The 22,243-nt window shown below is 43.4% G+C and overlaps 1 protein-coding gene across 6 annotated transcripts in view; it reads left to right on the forward strand.

Moving 5' to 3' along the window:
- LYPD6B (LY6/PLAUR domain containing 6B) overlaps nucleotides 1-22,243 on the forward strand; it is a 1,153,451-nt gene that overhangs the window by 532,464 nt on the left and 598,744 nt on the right. For 5 of the 6 annotated variants that reach the window (XM_044074870.1, XM_044074871.1, XM_044074874.1 and 2 more), the window contains exon 2: nucleotides 10,114-10,234. The exons of the other annotated variant lie outside the window; for it this stretch is intronic. The gene's annotated coding sequence lies outside the window, so the exon portion shown is untranslated. The remainder of the gene's footprint in view (nucleotides 1-10,113; nucleotides 10,235-22,243) is intronic. 6 annotated transcript variants of the gene reach the window in all.

The following is a 22,243-nucleotide window of genomic DNA, read 5'->3' on the forward strand; positions in this document are numbered from 1 at the left end:
GGTACCAGTCATTTTCAATTCAGGGCCCTGCCCTTTGGTCTCACCACTGCCCCCCGGGGTGTTTACCAAATGCATGGCAGTGGTAGCTTCTCACCTGAGACGACAAGGATTCCAGGTGTTTCCATATTTGGATGACTGGCTCCTCACAGCTCCCACCAAGCATCTCCTTCTGATGGCCAGGGATTACACCTTTCGCATTTGTCAAAAGTTAGGCATTTCAATAAATTGCGAAAAGTCTGTTTTGTCACCTTGTCATACTATTACCTTCATAGGCGCAAATCTAGACACAGTAGACATGTCTGCGAGACTAACAGATCAGAGAATAACAGACATACACAAACTGGTCTCACTCCTTTTCAACAACAACAGAATCAAAGCCAGGTTAGTTCTGAAAGTGTTGGGAATTATGGCGGCCATACCTCTGCTTCCATTAGCCAGATTCCACATGCGAATCCTTCAATGGATGCTCTTTACACAATGGTCATACCAGCAACTTCCAATGTCCCACACCATTATGATCACGCAGGCGCAGAAATCATCTCATGTGGTGGATGTCTTCCCTCAGCTCTTGTTGGGAAGACCCTTTGTTCCTCCCTCCGGTTGCTACTCTGACAACGGACGCCTCCCTGATCGGGTGGGGGGGCATTGTCAGGGCAGGACGGTCCAGGGCACATGGCAACCAGATGAATGCCACTTGCACATAAATGTTCTGGAGATGAGAGCAGTGCTTTTAGCGTTGCAAGCCCTTCAAGACTCTCTTCCCTTGGGAACGATTGCAATCCAGACAGACAATATGTCTGTAGTGTGGTACATCAACAAACAAGGCGGAACCAGGTCCTACCCCCTGTGTCGAGAAGCACTCAGATTGTGGCAATGGGCGATTTCTTCTCAGCGGTTTCTGATAGCAACGCACATCCCCGGGAAGTCCAATCAAATCGCGGACAAGTTGAGCAGAGCTATCCTCATGCCTCACGAGTGGTCTCTGAAAGACTCTGTTGTGAGAGAAATTTTTCTCAAGTGGGGTCAGCCTTGCTGCGATCTTTTTGCTACTCCCCAAAACAGCAAGTGCAGAGATTATTTCACTCTATTCCCTTTACCAGGCCAACCCAGCAGAGACGCTCTAGTCCAAGTTTGGCCCGGGACTTCTGTATGCATTTCCTCCCTTCCCACTAATCTCTCAAGTGATACAGAAAGCTATCGCTCAGAAGGCCTCATTGATCCTCATTGCTCCTTACTGGCCTCGACAGGTGTGGTTCCCCTTTCTACATCAATTTCTATTGAGCGACCTTGGCATCTGGACCTAGTTCCAGATCTTTTGATCCATCAATCGGGTCAGTTGCATCGCTCCCTCCCCTCTCTGAACCTCACTGCTTGGTTCCTCCAGTTCCAACCTTAGCCAGGCTTCCTCAATTATCTCACTCTGTTCGAGATATTTTGATAGCTTCCCATAAATCTTCCACTCGGAAGATTTATTTGAGTAAGTGGAAACGCTTCACATATTGGGCTCAAGGAAGGGACATAGATCCTTTCACTGCTTCCATCCAAATAGTCCTTGATTTTCTAGCTGAACTCTTCCATGCAGGTTCATCTCCTTCTACTCTTAAAGTTCAATTGGCAGCTATTTCTAACTTTCATGTGGGTATCTCTGAGTCTGCCTTAATGTCCCACAAGCTTTGCAAAGCCTTTTTGAAAGGAGTTTTTCTTCTCAGACCTCCTATAAGAAATCCTCCTTCTCCTTGGGACCTAAATTTAGTTCTTACTTCTTTGATTCTCCCCCCTTTTGAACCTGCAGCCTCCTGTTCGTTAAAATTGCTATCATGGAAGACTCTCTTTCTGGTAGCTATTACTTCAGCTAGAAGAGTTTCAGAACTTCATGCACTCAGCTGTCGACCTCCTTATCTATTGTTCCATAAGGACAGGGTATCCTTACGAACCAACCCGTCCTTTTTGCCTAAGGTAGTCTCGACGTCAAATCTAAATCAAAGCATTGACCTCCCTGTCTTTTTTCCAGAATATTCCAATAGGTCTGAACAAAAATTACACTGGCTAGATGTTCATCGTCAGTTGAGGTACTATTTGGATAGAACAAAACAATTCAGAAAATCTGACCAACTGTTTGTCTCCTATGCAGAAGGCAGAAAGGGACTTTCAGTTTCAAAGGTATCATTATCTAGATGGCTTACATCTCTGATTTCCCTTGTTTATGAAATTAGACACCAAAAGCTGCCTAATAAACCTAAGGCCCATTCCACCAGAGCTTTGGCTACTTCTTTAGCCTTCCAAGACAGACTGCCTATTGACACCATTTGTGCAGCGGCTACTTGGGCTACTCCTCACACTTTCATTACTCATTATAAGTTGGATTTAGCTTCTAGGCATAGAGCTAACTTTGGTTCCACTGTTCTCAGGAGTCTGTTCCGTTAGGCCACCTGGGACAAGGTGCTAGGACGCGGTCCCATCCAGCAAGAATGAAGGCGAGATAGACAACTTAACATATAGAAGTTATGTTCTTACCATAACGTTCCATGTTAGTTGTCTTCTTCTCGCCTTCTTCTTCCACCCTCCTTCCCCCTGGCCTGGACAGACCTAGAGGAGTTGTGATTGTGACCTCTCTTTCTACCACCTCTTTTATTAGGCATATGCTGTTGTGCATATTTCCTGGATGAGGATATAGGTCACCCTTCTTTCTCCCTGGTTTTAGAGGTGGACTTTGTTTATAGTTATTCTGATACTATTATAAGCTGGGGTTAGCTTACAAACGAGATCTGAGGTAACTCACGCCTAGCATTGTGGGATATAAGGGGAGCCTCGAGCCGGTGGAACCAACTCTCGAGCTTTTAGAGTGGCAGTCGGGCCGAGGTCGGCTCCGAACCCATCCAGCAAGAAGAAGGCGAGAAGAAGACAACTAACATGGAACGTTATGGTAAGAACATAACTTCTATTTCTAGAAGCTGCTACATGGAGCTCCATGCATACATTTTCCAAACATTACAACCTGCCTTTATATTCCAGATCCCGAGCAGGCTTTGCTTCTGCAGTCCTGCAGGGCATTCTAGCTACACCATCCTTATCTTAGATCCTACAACCCCCAGCTTGGCTATGGTATTCAACCCATATGTCAGGACTGCAGTTGCATTCTTGAAGGACATAGTACAGTTTTGTACCTACCATAAATGTAGATGTCCAATAGATATGCAACTGCAGTCAGGTTTTCCCTCCCTCCTACCCCACTGTAATTCTCTTTTTAGGGTCCAATCCCCCTTTATCTAATTAGCTGGGAATATCTGTTATGGTGTATCTGTTTATTACCTGCCTGAAAATTTTTTTTTTACCATTCTCTAAATTTAGCCTTCCTTGGAGGGCACCTGGCATCTGGGGCAAGAAACACTGAAGAAGATGGCATCGGCTGATGCCTTTATACCCCAGCCGCTCTGACGTCGGGGAGGAGGCGACATCAGCCGGCGCCGGACCCAGACTTTGGAATCCGGCCGACCGAAGGGCTGCCTGAGGCAGGACAACCCCATATGTCAGGACTGCAGTTGCATATCTATCGGACATCTACATTTATGGTAGGTACAAAACTGTACTTTCCCTTCTCTCAGCCCTCTCCAATCCAGAAATTTGTCGCAGACATACCACACCACTAAAGGGAGTTGGCATATATCGAGGTACAAGACCTTCTTCACAAAAGAGCCATTCAAGAGGTCCTGACAGGATAATGATGGCCCGTAACTCACTCTCACTTCTTTTTGGTTTGGAGCCAGTCATTATCAGTTCACAGACCTGCCCTTTGGACTAACCACAGCCCCCTTGGATGTTTACCAAATGTATGGTGATGGTGGCAGCTCATCTCTGGCTGCAAGGTTTCAGGTTTTTCCATACCTGGACGATTGGCTTCTCATGGCTCCCAAGAGGCATCAACTGTCTGTGGCAACCAGATGTGTTCTCAGTTTGTTTCAGCTTCTAGGTATCACAGTGACTCTACTCAAGTCAAATCTAGTTCCAAGGCAAAAACTGGAATTTATCGGAGTTCTGCTGGACACGGTATCACAGACTGCAGTGCTGCCCCACTGCAGGGTCCAGCTCATTCGGGATCAAGTCTCTCTTTTGTTGGATTTAGCACACCCGCCTGTTCATTTGATTCTCAAAATGCTAGGCTCTTTTGAGGCTGCCATTCAGTTGGTTCCTCTTGCCAGGTATCACATGTGAGTTCTCCACTGGACCCTGACAGTCCAGTGGTCCATTCTGTCACAGCCCATGTCGGTGACAATAAAGTTGACTCAGGTGTGCAGGAATCATCTTGCTTGCTGGCTTCAGTCTCAGGACCTATTTCTAGGCAGGCCATTTTGTTTTCCCCACCAAAGGCCACAGTGACCATGGACACTTCCCTGCAGGGGTGGGGGTGGGGGCATTTTCAGTGCAGGATGGTTCAAGGTAGTTGGTCTCCCAATAGAGACCAAATTGCACATAAATGTCCTGGAGATGAGAACCATCCTTCTAACTTTGCAAGCCTTTCAGGAATGCCTCCCTTTGGGGACTCTAGAAATTCAGATGGACAACATGGCGGTTGTCTGTTATATCAACAAATGGGGGGAACACGGTCTTATCCTCTGTGCGGAGGGCCCATGAGAGTGTGGGAATAGGCAATGTTTTCCAGGCACTTTCTCCTTGCAACTCATATACCCGGGAGTTTCAGTGTGTTGGCTGACAAACTCAGCAGGTCCATCTTGAATCCTCATGAGTGGTCCCTGAATCTGTCAGTGGTAAGACAAATCTTTGACCATTGGGGTCTACCGTGCTGTGACCTCTTTGCTTCCCCAATAAACCACAAATGCAACAATTACTTTGCCCTGATTCTGCCATTGGGAGAGGCACCCAGGGACACTGTTGTTCACGATTGACCTCAACATCTTCTCTATGCTTATCCTCCTATTCCTCTAATACCCAAATTCCTAGAGAAAGCTCATCTTCTGAAGACCTCTCTTCTCTTCATTGCCCCTTTCTGGCCTCCTCAGGCATGGTTCTCCTACCTAAGGTCTCATCAGCAGTATCCACCTTGGATACTAGATCCCATTCTGGATCTCATTTTCCATCCCTTTGTCTAACTGCATGATTTCTCCAGTTCCAGTAATCCTTTCACAGTCCAGGCTTCCTTCCCTGGTATGGAGCATTATTTTTCTCAAAAGCCATCTACAAAGAAGGTGTATTCCAGTAAGTGAAAAATGTTTTCCTTTTGGGCCAGACAACGAAAACCAGATCCCTTTTCAGCCCCTATTCCTGATATTTTGCTCTTCTTATCTTCCCTTTTTCAGGATGGGGCGAGTTATTCTACCATTAAGCTTCAACTGGCTGCCATCTCTAATTTCCCTACCAATAATGAGTCTGCCTTTTCTTCAAAGTTGTGCAAAGCCTTTCAAAAAGGAGTTTTTATTCTTAGACCTCCTATTAAGGATCCATCCTTTCCATGGGATTTGACTTTGGTGCTGCAGTCCCTAACGCAAAAACCTTTTGAACAAGCTAGTTCATGCGGTCTTAAATTCCTTTCCTGGAATACGGCCTTTTTAGTAGCCAAGAGGGTCTCAGAACTTAATGTTCTGTGCATTAATTCACTGTTCATGAGCTTTCATAAGGACAGGGTGTGTGTTAGAACAAATCCTTCCTTTCTCCGTAAAGTGGCTTCTGAAGCTAATCTCAGTCAGTTGATTCAACTACTGGTCTTCTTACCTAATTACTGTAACAAAGAGAATGTATATCACATTGTTTAGATGTCCACAAGCAATTGCATTTTTATTTAAAGATGACTAATGAGCTTAGAAAGTCAGACCAACTCTTTGTGACTTTTCTCAGAACAGAAAGGGCCAGGCAGTTTCTAAAGTGACTATTTCTAGGTGGATTTCTGGTTGCATTTCCTTCATTTATGCTAGTTGGCATCTAGAACTATTCAGACCAGTTAAGGCCCACAATGCTAAGTGTGTTGCTACAACATCAGCCTGTTTGGCTAGACTTTTCCCTTGATGAGATTTGTGCTGCTGTGACTTGGTCTAATTCTCACACTTTCATTTTGCACTAAAAATTGGACTTAGAATCCAGGAATAGGGCTTCCTTTGGTTCCTCCGTGCTCTGGCATATCCTTCCTTGAGGCTACCCGGGGTACATAGTAGCTGGGGACTCTGACCCATCTGTGATGAATAATGACACGAATAGCATCAAATAAAGAGTTATGTACTTACCATAACTTAGCATCTGTGCTATCCAGTGTCATTAGTCATCACATTCCTGCCTTCCTTCCCCCTTGTTTCTGGGGGTTCTGCTGAGGCTGATGTGGCTTGTATTTCTTGAGAAATTTTTTTGACTCCTGTTGCAGATTTTCTCAGTTTCAACTAATTTTAGCAAACTCAATCTGAGGGTTAGAAGGTAGCAGGGGATTGTGGGAAGGATGGGAGCTTGAGTTCTGGATTTGTCTGAGAAGTTGTCTGATCTATGATGAATAATGACACTGGATAGCACAGATGCCAAGTTATGTTAAGTACATAACTCTCTTTTTCCCCACACAGTCAGCAAAGACTGCCAAAGACTGCCACTTGTGTGCAATGCTGATATCCAACTGTGATGGAAAGTGAGATAAATTGTGAACAATTTCTTCCTCTTGGATATACTCTGACCCTTTCCCACATGCATAAACTATACTAGAGATCATTTTACATTGAATTTAGCAAATATAGTACATTGTGTGACACTGTTTCTGCCTACCCAGTTCAGTAACAGCTTAGTTGTGATGACTAAAATAAATAAAATAGCAGGGTCAAATTTCTTTTATGCAGAAATTACCTTCATACCAATGAGTTGTACCAATTTTACTGACTATATACATGCACCTCAGATGTTCTATTGTGATTTAAAAAAACTGACCTCAGCAAAGTATTTCAGCTTGTTTCACACAAATGCTCACTAGCTAGCAAAGCCAGATTTGTGGCTGTTTAGTCATGATGGCAGAGTCAGTCACTTTCCTTCATAGACAGCCCCACTATCCAGTAATTATAGTCACTTTGTTGACTATGTACATTTCAGATGTCTGGGTGTAACAAAAAATTACCCCATAATTTGTTTTCACGCTGATTCAGTCAAAAATGCTGTAGCCAGCCACAGTAAAGCATTTACCTTGCTTCACACAAATGCACATTTGTTCGTCAAAGCCAGAATAATGATTTTTAACTTGGGTAAGATACAACAGGCCAGAGTAGGTCACTTTTGTCAGTAGACAGCCCCTGTTCCCAACAGTTATAAAGACTTTGGTGACTCTATATGCCTTAGCTGTCTGATTTTAATAAAATAAATACAGAAGCTAATGCTGTGTTTCACATATTCATACAATAGCAGGCTACACTATAAAGTATTACATTGTGCTTCACATAAATGCAGATTCTTTGTGCAAAGTTGTCCACTGCTTATAATATTTGGCAACCTACCACGGTTTAAAAAAGAAAAAAAAACTGCTATAAACCAGAGTGTTGTTTGCAAGCAGCACCTCAAACACACCGTATTCTCTTGCATATCCTCACATTGCCACCACCTGACACTGTTTGCATCTGCTTTGCGACTATTGAACTCCATCTAGCAGTTAGCACAGAATATTATGGCTTTGAACTGTTAACAAGCTGCTACTTCTGATCTAGCGTTTGACTGTCTCAGCCTCCATTTATCTGCTGTGTGACTTTGAATAAGTCATTTAACCAGACATAGTGCTAATCTTCAGAATTTTCCTTCATCCTTTCAACACACCCTAACCGGTCAAAGCTGCACTGAAGTAACAGTGGAGGAAATAATAACCGCAGAAGCTTTAGGATTCTTGATGCTCTGACATGAGAAATTGAGCTAGACACCTTAATGATCTCCTGCACCACAAGCTTAGTAATTACCTATGAACCTATTCTTAATAGTGTCTTGGCATTCTGTTTGGACCCACTCACAATCTAGGCAACCAGTCGCAGAGCCCTTTAAGCTATGTAAACGGCTCTGTGATTTGGTTGACTAGACCATGGGTGGGACTGAACAGAATGCCCAGAAATTCGGGTCTATATTATAACGATGAAAAATCATAATCTCGACCGCTCACATGAGAGAAAATGCAAATGCGTGATGTTGGTATTTTATAATCACACTACAGTGAAGATCAGAATATTAGCCCTTTCCTCACTTTAGTGAGATCTCGGAGTTGGAATATATATTTGGAGGTGGGGGGGCACAGCCCCCCACAATAGCGATTTTGAGTATTTGGATTTTCGCTCATGAGCGGTCGAGATTATGATTTTTCGTCATTATAATATAGACCCTAGAAATTCAGATCTGTACTGTAAGGGTGCAGAAGCTGTGGCTGCTTTGACCAAAGTCTTGTGACAGCAACAACTTTTACTTGTTGAAAAAATAAAGTGGGGAAAAAAGACCTTAGTCAGATGATACCCTGGGCAATCTCCTGTTTTACCTATAGTTAAGCTGGCCATAAATGCATTTTGTTATATCAATGGTGGCATTCATAGACATATTGCATAGTCCAACACCTGTGCAAGGTGCCTTACTTCCTAATTCATAGAGTGCTGGTCGCCCAGTAGGGCAGCACTGTGCCTTCAGAGCAGATATTTGCAAATCTTCATGTAAATGTGACAGAGAGGGGGAAGAGTCTCTGTTAATGTTACTTGTAAGTAGTCAGTGGATTGCTCACTTAGAATACTTACATAATACAGAAGTCACAGACTCCATATTATGCAAGTTAACTTCAAGAACAGTGCAGAAAATGTGTAGTTTTTCACTATTAGTTAGCAGTGTGCACCTGTACACTATAATATGAAGGAATCTGTGCATGGAAACTGGAGCAGCATGACCTGCGTCAGGTACGCATGGGGAGGTCATGGGTGAAGTGTGTGTGTGCCTGTGTGCATGTGAGTGATGTTTCATGTGCATAGACTAATGAGTGTTAGACTGTCCATCCATTATGTAGTGTGTGTGGTGTGTGCTATTAGACAGGGTGGCTGTGTAGTGCAGTACCATGATCTATAGTGCAGCACTGATAGCCTGAGGTAAGTTTAGTATGTATCTTGTCTCTGTGTGAGATTGTGTGTTAGCCTGAGGTAGGTTCAGTATATATATCATCTCTGTGTGTAATTGTGTGTTAGCCTGAGGTAGGCTCAGTATGTATATTGTCTGTGTGTGATTGTGTGTCAGCCTGATGTAGGTACAATATGTATATTGCCTCTGTGTGATTGTGTGCTTGCCTGAGATAGGTACAATATGTATGTTGTCTCTATGTGATTGCGCGTTTGCCTGAGGTAGGTTCAGTATGTATGTTGTCTCTTTGTGTGATTGTGTGCTACCCTGAGGTAGCTACAGTAAGAATCCTGTCTGTGTGATTGTGTATGTTGTTGTCTGCAGCTATGTCTGAGTATGCTTGTATTTGTATGACTTTGGTATGCCACTCAACTGAGCAGTGCACGTTTCTGCCTTTTTTAATTTCTCCCAAGTCTTTTGGGTTACTAATACCATGATGGGAATGGACACCATTCCTAAGTTAAAGTATGATTAAAGTTCATGAAATTAGTATTGTTTCAATCTTTGATGTCAGCCAGTAGTGCTCTTCCCGGCACGCACAATGTGCCCAGTAATGACTTTTTCTGCAGTTTGTATGGACTTACATGTACTGGTAACATATCCAAATACAATTGTGAATTCTTTTTATAAGACCCGTTGCTCCACTACTGTCGGAACTGTCTGGGTATCTTTCTTCCACATTGCTCTTTTTTCTGCCTGCAGATCTTGATATTTTATGACTTTATATGTTTCCTGTAAGAATCACTAAATGGCAGAGCAGAGTAATTGTAGCTTATCTGTGCAGCACAAGGTGGGCTGTTATGCCTTCACCAATTAATCCCACACTAGTCTGTGGAATGTGTTTTGCTTTCAACTAAAGCTTAAATTTGACAGCATTAGTATGTATAGAAGAAAGGTATCTAATAAAATCAAGTGCAGGAATTTGGATTCAAGTAACATAAAACATTTAATAATGAATGAGTTTCTTGTGTGAGGTTTATTAATTTTGTCTATTTTTAACATTTTTTACTTTAGCTTGATAAACCATCACTGGTCCATACTTTGCACCTTTTATACACTGAGCATGTGGACAAGGGTCTGTGTTATCAGTAGCATGAGAAGACAGGACAGCAAACACTGAGCTTGTGACACAAAAGTAAGTGTTCTTATGTCTGGATTGATTGACTGATTTATGCATGTACGTATTCATTCATTTATTTATTGTAAAGGATCCAGCAAAGCTCGAACTTCCATTGAGCGACCTGCCAAACCTCTTGTATCCAAGGCACATGGGATATATGCAAATTATCCTTATGAACATCAGGTGTTTCAGCTAATTGGCAATTCTGAATGCCCATGACTTGTTGTATCACTTTAATGGACAATTTTAGGCCAATAAAGCCGAACAGTACTAGCTGTAACTATGCATATTTCAGCCTTATGACATCAGCACAGCACAAGCAGAGTGTTTAACAAAGAATTAGAAACACAGGGCTGTCTGTTATACCCAGCTGATGTCCATTATCATTAGGGTCACTGCAAATATATCCCAAACAATAAACTAAAACAATGAATAAGAGGGTCACTGAAAAACCAATCAGTAAAAACAAAATGAAAACTCCAGCAAAGCTAGAACTTCCACTGAGTGACCTCCCAAACCTCTTGTATCAGAGGCACATGGGATATATGCAAATGATCCTTATGAACATAAGGTGTTTTAGCTAATTGGCATTGTTTTTCCTGTTGTTAACCAGTGTGGTGTGTGTCCGGGGTGCGCATGTCAATAGCTCTTACTCATGGCTAAATCCTTGTGCAAAGAAGTTAATACTTTAAGCCAAAAATTATGTACTGCATCTGGGCCTGGGTCCAGTTAGAGGGTTTCTCAACTTTGTTTCAATCTCTCTGGCTGTTATTTCATCCCATTTCATACCCTGTGCCTTTAAACTTCTTATTCTTTCTTTTACTTTTTCTATCCATTTAGCATCTTTATTATGTTCCACAGGATCTTCATAGATAACTGCTCTCCAAAATGTATCTACTTCCTCTTTTTTGGCGGTCTTTCACTTCCTTTTGCCTTATTTCCCAATTCTCTATAAAACTTTTTTGGGTCATCAATAAATTGCTTATTTTGTGCTTTTCTCTTATATTTATCTTCGTATCTTCTAAGTCTTTGCACCTGTTTTGAAATTTTTAGTATATCTCCAATAGTGCATAATAGATCCTGGTCTGTTCTAATACTGCGCATTGCTTTTATCGCATCTGTATTTCTTAGTATTTTTGTTGATCTATTCCCTCTTCTATAATCTTCTAACAATGACACTTCTTGTCTTAGCTGCTTTATAGCTTTCTCTGTTCGATATTTCCATGATGGTATTTGCTTTTGCCTCCTCTTTTCCCTCGCTACCCTGTGTTCCTGTGGTAGAACTTTGTCAGTTATTAATTTAGCCGCACAGTAATGTATTCTGTTTACTTTTGTTATATTACATGGATCTCTACAGATAGTCCTAATTACTGTGTTCATTTGTTTTATCAAGCTTCTGACTTTTGGGGTTTTATTAACCTTCTGCAGTCTATTTCTCTCATTGATCTTGATGTATATGTCTTTGCTAATTAAATCAAGCAACTCTTCTCCTAACTCATTTTCTTCCATACTGAGGGCACATCCCTTGATGTTCATCGTGTTACACTGCTGCAGTCATTACACTTGGATTATCCTGCCGTCAGGCGGTTCCCCAGTAGGCCTGAGTTCCAAAGTCTTGGTCCGGCATCGGTTGCTGTCGCCTCCTCCCTGATGTCAGTGCGACAGGGGTATATAAGATGCAGCCGATGCCATTTTCTTCAGTCTTTCTTGCTGCGCGGTACCCGAATCAAAAGCAGTATGCAAGTGCCGGTTGGCCGTCTCCTGAGATTTTCATTCCGAATCCAGAACCGAAGTCTTCTACAAAGCTAAGTACCCTGTTGGGGAAACTTTTTCTTGCCTCAGACCGATGTCAGTAAAAGTTAATAACTGTATTTCTTGTGGGAAGCAAATACCTCATAAGGATTTCCATTCCGATTGTATCCCATGCTTAGGCCCAGAGCACGACGTCACTGGTTGTCGGTTTTGTGCTAGGTTTAACAAGCACACTATTAAACGTCGGTTTGATTTTGCCCGACATTATTTTGGTAGAAAATTCAATTATACCATGCCGTCGGAACATCCGATGACTGGAATACATAAAAAGCGCAAAGACAAGGATAGGCATCCGAGGCCCAAAACTGACGACAAAGCTTCTTCTATGCCAGTCGCCGGTTCTCCGGTTTTCAATGAGGCGCCTTCGCAGCCCCTGACGACCACTCCTGTACAACCACAGGCAGCCTCTGACTCCCACGTGGAGATGGCTGGGCCTTCGGATGCACAAGTTATTCAGCCTACCGAAACTAACCCTTCAGAGGGATCCGGAGTAGCTGAGCTACCCACAGCTTCAGAGGGTGTCTTCAGACCTACTCAGTTAAACATTAAACCCTCAGCTAAGTCTAAGCCTCCTTTAATATCAAAGGAACAAATACAGCATTCTCCAGGACAGGCCTCCATGCCTATGAAACAAATGCTCAAAATGACCGAAGACCTAATCACTCTGATCAGGGGGTCCAATCCCCCTCCTGATAAAAGTCCTAGACAGGATGCAGACTATGATTCATCCAACCAGGTGTCCATCTCTTAAGATTCATCCTCAGACCTAGGATATTCTTTACCCCCTTATGAGGATTCTGATGCTGAGGAATCAATTCCATCAGCCTCACCGCCTGAGGACTACTCCTTTGGGGAAACTCTACATACCATGAGGGAGCATTTCCATTGGGAAGGCCAGGATTACTCAGAATCCAAGAAAAGGCTCAGAGACTTCCTTTTATTACCTCGACACAGACCCCTTGCTATTCCGCCAGTGTTAGATATTGTGGATGATGTGTATACTGAATCCAGCTTAAATCCTGATTCCTTACCTCCAGCCCCTGTTTAACCTGACAGATACTACAGAGTCCCTGACTCACACAGATTTCTGTATAAAAGTCCTGTAGCTGACCCTGAAACTATTTCTCAGGGACCCAAAGGGGTTAAGGCCTCTTCAGCCAAGAATCCAGTTCCCTCTGACAAAGATTCCAGAGTATTAGACAGATGGGGAAAAAAAGTATATACGTCTGCAACTTTAGCAATGAGAGCCTTAAATTGCCAGTTTCACATATTAAAATATCAGCAATTTTTACTGTCTCAGTTGAAACAAAAAATGGTTCCAGATTTAGATCCTCCTAATTTTAAAGAAATGCAGGATTTATTGCATGCAGCTGAACAAGTGGGAAAGCATACTTTGCAATGTGGTTTTGATTCTCTAGAGGCCTCCTGCAGAGCAGCAGTTACAGGCTCTGTCATTAGAAGACATGCTTGGTTAAAAGAACATACGTTACCAGATCATGTTAAAGCAAAATTATTGGATGCACCTTTGCAGCAGGATGTGTTTTTTAGAGTTAAGGCAGAAGAGTTATTAAAGAAAATGGAGGATAAGGCAAAATCTGTGCAAATGGTGAAGGATTTCTTACAGGTTCAGCCTCCTAGATTTAGCAGAAATTGGCCAACTAAGAATTGGTCCTTTGCAATTACAGACAGACCTCAAAGGGGAAGATACAGACGTCCAAGAGGTAGAGGTCAACCGCAAGGTCCTTACAAGCCTCGACAATGGGTTGCATCAGGCCAGAAAGAAGGGGAAGACAGGCCCCAACCATATAAAAAGCATCTCCAATGACTTCCCACTACAGCTGCCAAACAAATCTCTCTTGGCAGCCCCCTTGGGAGGAAAACTGGCACTCTTCTACCACAATTGGCATATGATCACCAAAGTCAAATGGGTTCTCAACATTGTATCTCAAGGTTACAGGTTCCACTTTCACACACTGCCAAGGTTAAAAAGAATGCCAAATCTGCCACCAAATCAATGGGCAGAGGCTCAAAAACAAATTACAGCACTCATGGATATGAGAGCTATTCAAAAGGTACCGTCACAGGAGCAAGGACAAGGATTTTACTCAAGACTCTTTCTGGTACCCAGAAAGGAGAAAGCCTGAAGGCCCATTCTGGATCTTTCTTCTCTAAACACTTGCCTGGATGTCCTGAAATTCAAAATGTTGACACTACAGCAGCTTCTTCCCATGCTGGGCAAGAAAGCTTGGCTCGTGACCTTGGACCTCAAGGAGGCATACCTGCATGTCCCTATCAGACAAAACTGCAGAAGATACTTCAGATTCATAGCTGGTTCAATGCACTACCAATTCTCTGCACTGCCCTTTGGCTTATCTACAGCGCCCAGGGTCTTCACAAAGTGCCTGGCACCAGTAATTGCATTTTGCAGACAGAAAGGAATTCAAATTTATCCGTACCTGGACGACTGCCTGATTCAAGCAGAGAGCAAGGACATTCTTCTAAAGCATCTGGCATTTGTAAAAAAGTTATTAAGTTGCCTGGGGTACACAGTAAACGAAAAGAAATCAAAACTAGTGCCTTCACAAGAGATTATATTCCTGGGTACCAGCTTGAACACAACGGCCCAGATGGCTTATCTCACGCCAGACAAGCAAGGACAACTGACTCATTACTTTCAATTGATGGCAACAAAGACCCAACTCCCTGCAAGAAAAATTCTGCAGGCCTTGGGTTACATGGCATCTTGCATACTACTATTTCCATATGCCAGACTGCATATGAGGAAACTACAATGGTACCTAAAGAATGTATGGTCTCAACACTGTCAAAGTTTGGAAACAGTTATACCACTAATTCCTTGCCTTCAACAGGAGTTTCAATGGTGGGTTCAAGCTTGTCACCTCAACAAGGAACAGCCTTTTACACAACCCACAGCCAGGCAAACACTGACAACAGATGCATTGGATTACGACTGGGTAGCACACATGGCAGGCAAATGTATTCAGGGCACGTGGCCCACAGAACAAAGGCATCTTCACATCAATCAAAAAGAGATGCTAGATGTACAAAATGCCCTTATAGCTTTCAGGGACCTGCTGCATCCAGGACAACTACTACTAAAGACAGACAACACCACATTTATGTTGTAATAAACAAGCAAGGGGGCACTCACTCCGTCCCCCTCTGCAGACAAGCCATGACCTTGTGGAACACAGCTATAAACCTTCAAGTTCATCTGCAAGCACAATTCCTGCCAGGAGAGAAAAACACACTGGCAGATGACTTAAGCAGAAACATCATGGATCCCCACGAATGGGAATTGAATCCACAAATATTCAGAATGATAACACAGAAATGGTGGAGCCTGGACATAGATCTGTTTGCATCCCCAATGAACTGCCAGCTACAAAAATTCTGCACAAGGAGTTACCATCCACAAGCATGGAAAGTGGATGCCCTCGAGAACCTACAAGTATATGCTTTTCCACCACTACCTCTCCTGCCAAAGGTACTCATAAAAGCCAGGCAAGAAGAGCCAAAGATGATCCTGATTGCACCAGACTGGCCACACCAGCACTGGTACCCAATCTTAAGGAGCTTAGCACAAGAACCACCCTGGATTTTGCCTCAAATCCCACATCTGCTGACTCAGCACAACAATCAAATACTACACAGCCAACTAAAGACCTTAAACCTAGCTGCATGGAAGATTCCTTAGTCAAGCAAGCAATACCTCTCTCCAAAGCTGTTATGGATGTCATTCTGGAGGCCAGAAAGCCTAGTACCAGGAAAGCCTATTCGGATAAATGGAAGAGATTTTGTGCCTGGAACCAAGCTCACAGCCTTGACCGTCTTGTCCCAAACATTCCTCAGATACTGCAATACTTAACTGAGATGCTGGACAAAGGCCTCTCCTTCTCATCCATCAAGATCCACGCCTCTGCCATCTCTGCTCATTACAACACGGATCCACCAATTTTCTCTAATCCTCTGTTAAAACAGTACCTCAGAGGGGCTAAAAACATAAGACCGCCCCGTAGAGCAACTACTCCAACTTGGGACCTCAACTTTGTTTTGGAAAAATTAACTTTACCTCCTTTTGAGCCAGCTAACACAACAGAATTAAAATACATCTCTTGGAAAACTGCTCTGCTCCTGGCAATAACATCAGCACGAAGAGTTTCAGAATTACAGGCACTAATGGCAGTGGAACCGTTCCTCATTTTCCACCAGGACAGGGTGTCTTTAAGAACTAACCCTATTTTATGCCAAAGGTGGTTTCCAGTGTGGCTCTAAACCAAACTATTCACCTGCCAACTTTTTTTCCTAAACCACAGAATAAAGGGGAGAGACTACTCCATTCTTTGGACATTCACAGGCAGTTACACTTCTACTTGGACAAAACCAAAGCTTTCAGAAAATCTGAGCAATTATTGGTAGCATATGCTGCAGGAGCACAGGGAAAAGCCATTTCAAAACAGACTATTTCAAAATGGATAGGACAATTGTATACGTTTCTGCTATACATACCATGGAAAACCTGTACCTAGCAGCATTAGATCTCACTCCTCCAGGGCAACAGCCACTTCAACTGCCTACCTCAGAGGAGTACCTAACAAGGATATTTTAGAAGCAGCAACTTGGAGTTCTGTACATACCTTCACCAAGCATTAACATCTGCCTCTATACTCTAAATCCAGAGCTGGCTTCGCCACTGCAGTGCTGCAGGGCCTTATAGCCACCCCTAATGCCTTATAGAACCAGCCTCCCTACCTCAGCTTTAGGATTCTACCCAAGTGTAATGACTGCAGCAGTGTAACACGATGAACATAGTACAGTTTTGTACCTACCATAAATGTAGATGTTCGGGTGTATACACTGCTGCAGTCCAGGTTACCCTCCTTCCTTCCCCTCTTACTGGCTGATATGTAATATGTCTTCTACCCTTTACTACCTATGGGGTGTATTTGCTGGTAGCTGTAAGTTGTTGTTTGCTTTTCTTATGTATGTTTTATTAGCAATTTGAATTGCCTACCTATTTAGAGGCACCTGACATCTGGGGCAAGAAAAACTGAAGAAAATAGCGTCTGCTGCATCTTGTATACCCCTGTCACACTGACGTCAGGGAGGAGGCGACAGCAACCGACGGCTGACCAGGACATTGGAACTCAGGCCGACTGGGGAACTGCCTGACTGCAGGATAACCCAAGTGTAATGACTGCAGCAGTGTATACACTCGAACATCTACATTTATGGTAGGTACAAAACTGTACTTTTTCCATTTCCTGCGGGAATTCTGTAGAAAGTTCAACAGCATCTTTCTGTGGCACATTTTTTTCAGTTTCATCCTGTATCATCTGTTGTTCTGTCATATGGCAACTCACTGGCCTATCACTCCTCAACATTGACTGCATCAGAGTTTCCACAGTTTCCTGTTCCTTTCCTTGCTGTCTAGCTTCAAATGAACATTTACACTGGTTTCTTGTGAAAGGCTCCAAAATGTCTTGATATGGCACCTGACCAAGTGCTTCCTTTTCCACTGGTTTCCCCTTAATTTGGATATCCATTGCCCTATCCTGTTGTGGTGCTTTGTGTATTTGATTTACTACACTGAATCCTTCTCTTTGCAGCTGTTCCATAGCCTCAATTTCTATTTCTTTGACTTCTCCATTACTAATCTCTTTTTCTAACTTTCCTCTTAGTCTTCTAATTGTTTGTATTGTAAAGTTTTCCATATCGGGATTCTTTTCCCTATATTTTTCTTCAAATATCTTTGGCGCTGCTCTTTGGTGCTGCTGTTTTTTTATTGGTTAGTTTTGCTTTCTCCTTTGCATAAATATTACACCATATTAAATCTCTTTTCCTTTCCCCTGTCCATATTTCTTCTTCACATGTCTCCTGATCTTCTCGTTTTTCCTTATTTTGTGGACTCACTCCATCATGCTGTGATGTAGTATGTTTTCGACCTTCTACATTAAATCCTTCACTTCTCAGGCACTCCATAACTTCATCCTCTATTTCTTTAACTTCTATTTTGCTAATCGTCTTTTCTACATTACATCTTTGTGCTAGTAATCTTTTTATTGTGAAATTTTCCATATCTGGAGGCCTTTGCCTGTATTTCTCTTTGAATATCTTTGAGGCTGCCTTCTCTATATTAGTTAACTTGGCTTTCTCCTTTACAAAAATATTGCACCATATCAAATCTCATTCTTTCCCATGTCACTATTTATTTTTTTAATTTTTCAAATATCTCTAGGTTTTGTTGTTTATATTTTCTCACTTCCTCAGATGGTTCTTTTTCCAAAGAGATCAACATTTTTTGATCTGTATACTGTTTTTTCAAAAATCTGTTGTATTAATGAATGCAAATTTTTATTGAAGCTTCTGACAGTTTTTCCTGCAGAAGTATTTTTTTCCTCTAATTTCTCTCTTAATCATTTTGTATATCTTGTGTCTGGAAATTCTGGGCTTCTTACATAATATTAACAATACGTAATTTCTTTCTTACCCTCAATAGTCCACTCTATTGTCTTTATGGCTCTTCTTTGGCCAATCAGTTTTTGTCATTTTTGTGGACTTCTGCTTCCTTCTACAACAGTGGGGGCATCCTCCTCCTGAGTCTGGCCTGGCCCCATTGTAGGAATGTTTCTGTATTTTGAGAATTCCACACTGTCATTTTTTCCAGTCCTGGCACCAGTGCGCCTAACATGATTGGGCACTTTTTTATCCTAGGTCTTGTGCACCCAGCTATCTTTTTTTTATTTTTGATTTACTTTTGTCCATGATATATGTTATATAAATACAGTCTATATATCAGTGTTGCTTTGGTGAGATTTTGTGAAAAACAGGGTCCATCTCGCGAAGGTACTCACCAAGAGACTTGAGGATGAATTCAGTTTCAGCACTACTTCTCTCCTTTGTTTGCTGACTTTTCATCTCTCCATCAGGACCTTTCTTGTGGGTCACTGCATGTCTGTATAGGTTCATGTCATCCAGGAAAGGAAAATGTAGGTGCAGATGTCAGATGCCCCATAAGGATGCCAATGAGAGCTGCCTTTTCTGTTTAGGGCCTACTCACGACTATAAAACATTTCATCTCTAAGGCACTCTGCAGCCGTCTGCATGCCTGCAATATTTATTTAGAAAACCAGCATCTCAAATGCTTAGTGCTAGCTATGGAAGGGTTGACTGGTCAGTCTGTTGAGCCACCCAGAAAGACCAGTTTCTAGGCCTGAATCCGCTGCTGCACCACTCCTACCCAATGTCCTTCCTGTGGCTGATGGCCTGGAGGAACATTTAGAATCTGATGAAGTGGGTATAGTGGGTACTGTTCGGGAGACAATTACAACACAATGTACTCGCATGTAAGGCAGGTGCAAAACGCCAAAAAGCCAAATGTAAAATTGAAAAAGAGGCCAGCACAAAAGAGTGAGTATATATATAATTTAATATGGCATAACCAGAAAACTCAGACCAGGTTCGGCCCCATGGCCTTCCTCAGTGATACCTGAGGAAGGCCATGGGGCCGAAACCGGTCTGATTTTTCTGGTTATGCCATATTAAGTTTCATATATATATATATATATATATATATATATATATATATATATATATATACTCACTCTTTGGTGCTGGCCTCTTTTTGAATTTTACTGTTCTGGGGGCTACAGAACCTAGAGTGGAAGGCACATCCATGGAGGTTTCGCAGATGTTGGCCAACGACGATGTGGGGGAACCTCTGCTTTTCCGGCAGCCCAGACAGGCTCTTCCACGCCTCCAAAGCTTACCAAACCTAGGCCTCCCTTAGGCCCTATGCCCTATGCCCTCTAGGCCTTCCTGAAAAGGAAACAAAAGTCCAAGCATGTTTCAGTCCCTGTTGAAAGCCAACCAGACTGGCAAGCCTTCTCACAAAGTTTATTTAATGCATTCAAAGCCCTAAGGCCTGCTATGCCTGCCTCACCACCAGTTGCCCCTCCATTTATTAGTCCAAGGCCTTAGGTTGAAGACATCCCTCAACCTGAAAATGAGGATTCCTCTAACTCCTCCTCAGAGGACTCACTTTCCTATGTGTCTTAGATGCCATCTCCTTGGCTATGCTTCCCCAGAGGAGGACTTTGCAAAGACAGACTCTCCAGGTGAGGATCTCACTTTTTGGTGCGACCAACTCTAAAATGAGAGAATTCTTTGAGGGATTCTTCTGAGATGTCAGAGATCCAAAAAAAGGATACTATGAACTACTGCAAATGGGCACACCTACTCCTTCTGCTATTCCACCTGTCCTGCCTGCTTTCTTGGATGCTTTCAGTGCAGCTTCTGTGAACCCAAAATGTTAAGTTGTCTATCTCACCTTCATTCTTGCTGGTTGGGTTTGGAGCCGATCCTCGGCTCCGACTCGGCCATCTTCAAAAGCTCGAGAGCTGCTTACTGGCTCGAGACCCCCCTATATCCCATGATGCCTGGCGCTAGATACCCAGATCTCGTTTGCCACTTCTGCTGCGAGGTTGCTTTTGCTGGCTCAGGTCATATTTTTCTATTTTATTATTAGCTTTTATAAAAATTTGTATTGTAGTTAGTGTTTTAGAATAGTTTTAGTAGTCTAGTTATCTATTTGTAATTTAGTCTCCTTTCCCTCGGGAACTCGTTTTTTGTTAGAGAGTCCCCCCCCTTTTGTTTTCTTCAAGGTAGCCTTTTTTAGTTAGAGGCTAATTCTTGTTCTTCAATATTTATATAGTAGTTTTTTTATTATAAATTGTTGTATATCAGTAGGTTTATTTACTGTTTTCTTAGATATATAGTGTGCGTGTGCTGTTAGGGTGTGGTAACTTGTGTTGAGTGCATGTGTTTTACTGGTTACCTAGTTCCCTTCTGTTGCTTTTTTTTTCTGTGATATTTCCTTTTACAGGAATGTCTAAAGATACGAAAGTATCTGGATTCAAGAAGTGTGACTCATGCTGTCAGAAGATGTCACTGACAGATGGTCACACTTCTTGTGTCTACTGTTTGGGCGCCCAACACCTGCAGGACTCTTGTTTGGTGTGCCACGCCTTTAGTCCAAGAGTCCTGCAGGAGCGTAGGAATAAGCTAATCCTTAGGGGTTTGCTCAAACCTGAAGGGTCACCGGCTAAGGCCCAGCCAGTGAAACCCTCTAAGCCAACGAAGCCGTCGGCTCCCAGTTCTGAGCCGTTGTCGGGTGTGGCATCTGCTTCAACTTTGGTTCCGGCTGGAACCGAAGTACGTGTCTCCCAGTCGGCCCCGACTCTGGGGTCGGAACCATCAGGGAGTCGAAAACGCTCTAGATCTCCATCCCTAGAGTTGATACACTGTGCTCCGGGGCTGCCTCTGTTACAGTCGGAGCAAAGTCACCGATCCCACTCTTCTCGGTCTTCTAGACTATCTGACCACAATGTGGAGAGAGTGGTGAGCAGGCTTCTAAAATCGCAGGCCCTGGCTAAAATGTTATCCATCCTCCCTCATCAGGGTTCGGCTCCGCCCATCTCTTGCAGTAGTTCCTCCTTTGACTCACCCCTTTGAGTTCAGAGCCGGAGCTTGCTGGGGTTCGGATCATGGAACTGTTGGCGCCGATACCTACGCTTTCAGTTCCGTCATCGGCTCTGATCTCCTCCATGGTGCCGTCCTTAGAGGGATCTGGGCGCCAGGACTCCCTTGTCGGCTCCGAGGGGGCGAGTGGCATCGGACCCTTGTCTGACCCCGTTCTCCCTCTTGGAGCTTCGGCGCAGGTGAGTTCAGCTCCTACATCGGCTTCGGAGCCATCTCTCTCGGTGCCGGGAAGGATTCTGGGCTCTTCAGAGCCGGAGCCTTCTCCGCTATCGGGAAGGGGTACCTTCGAGGTCATGAGGAGTGTGCTGGTCCCATGATCAGCCTCATCGGCTCCTCCCCCCCATGGTGCCTGCTTCTGCCTCTGCCCCTCCTCCAGACCCCAAGCGTGGGGAACAAGTGCTCCAGGGCACCCCATTGGGTGTATCTTCTTCTTCCGAGAGAGGATTTGGAAGGGTCCCCGAGATCCTCCTCTGAAGATGTCACTTTCTCAGACATCCTTGAGATACTTTGGGGGGAACTGGACTACCCTTAACCCTTCTGAGGATGAGTCGGTATTCCTGGACGCGTTTGGTTCCCGACCCTCCACCTCCTGGGTGTCTCCGCCTTTCGATCCACTGATGTCGGTGGTGGCTCTGAAGGTGTGGTCAGCCC

The sequence above is a fragment of the Protopterus annectens genome, chromosome 6.part0, assembly GCF_019279795.1.
Source record: "Protopterus annectens isolate FY-2018-M chromosome 6.part0, PAN1.0, whole genome shotgun sequence".
NCBI classification, from domain to species: Eukaryota; Metazoa; Chordata; order Ceratodontiformes; family Protopteridae; genus Protopterus; species Protopterus annectens.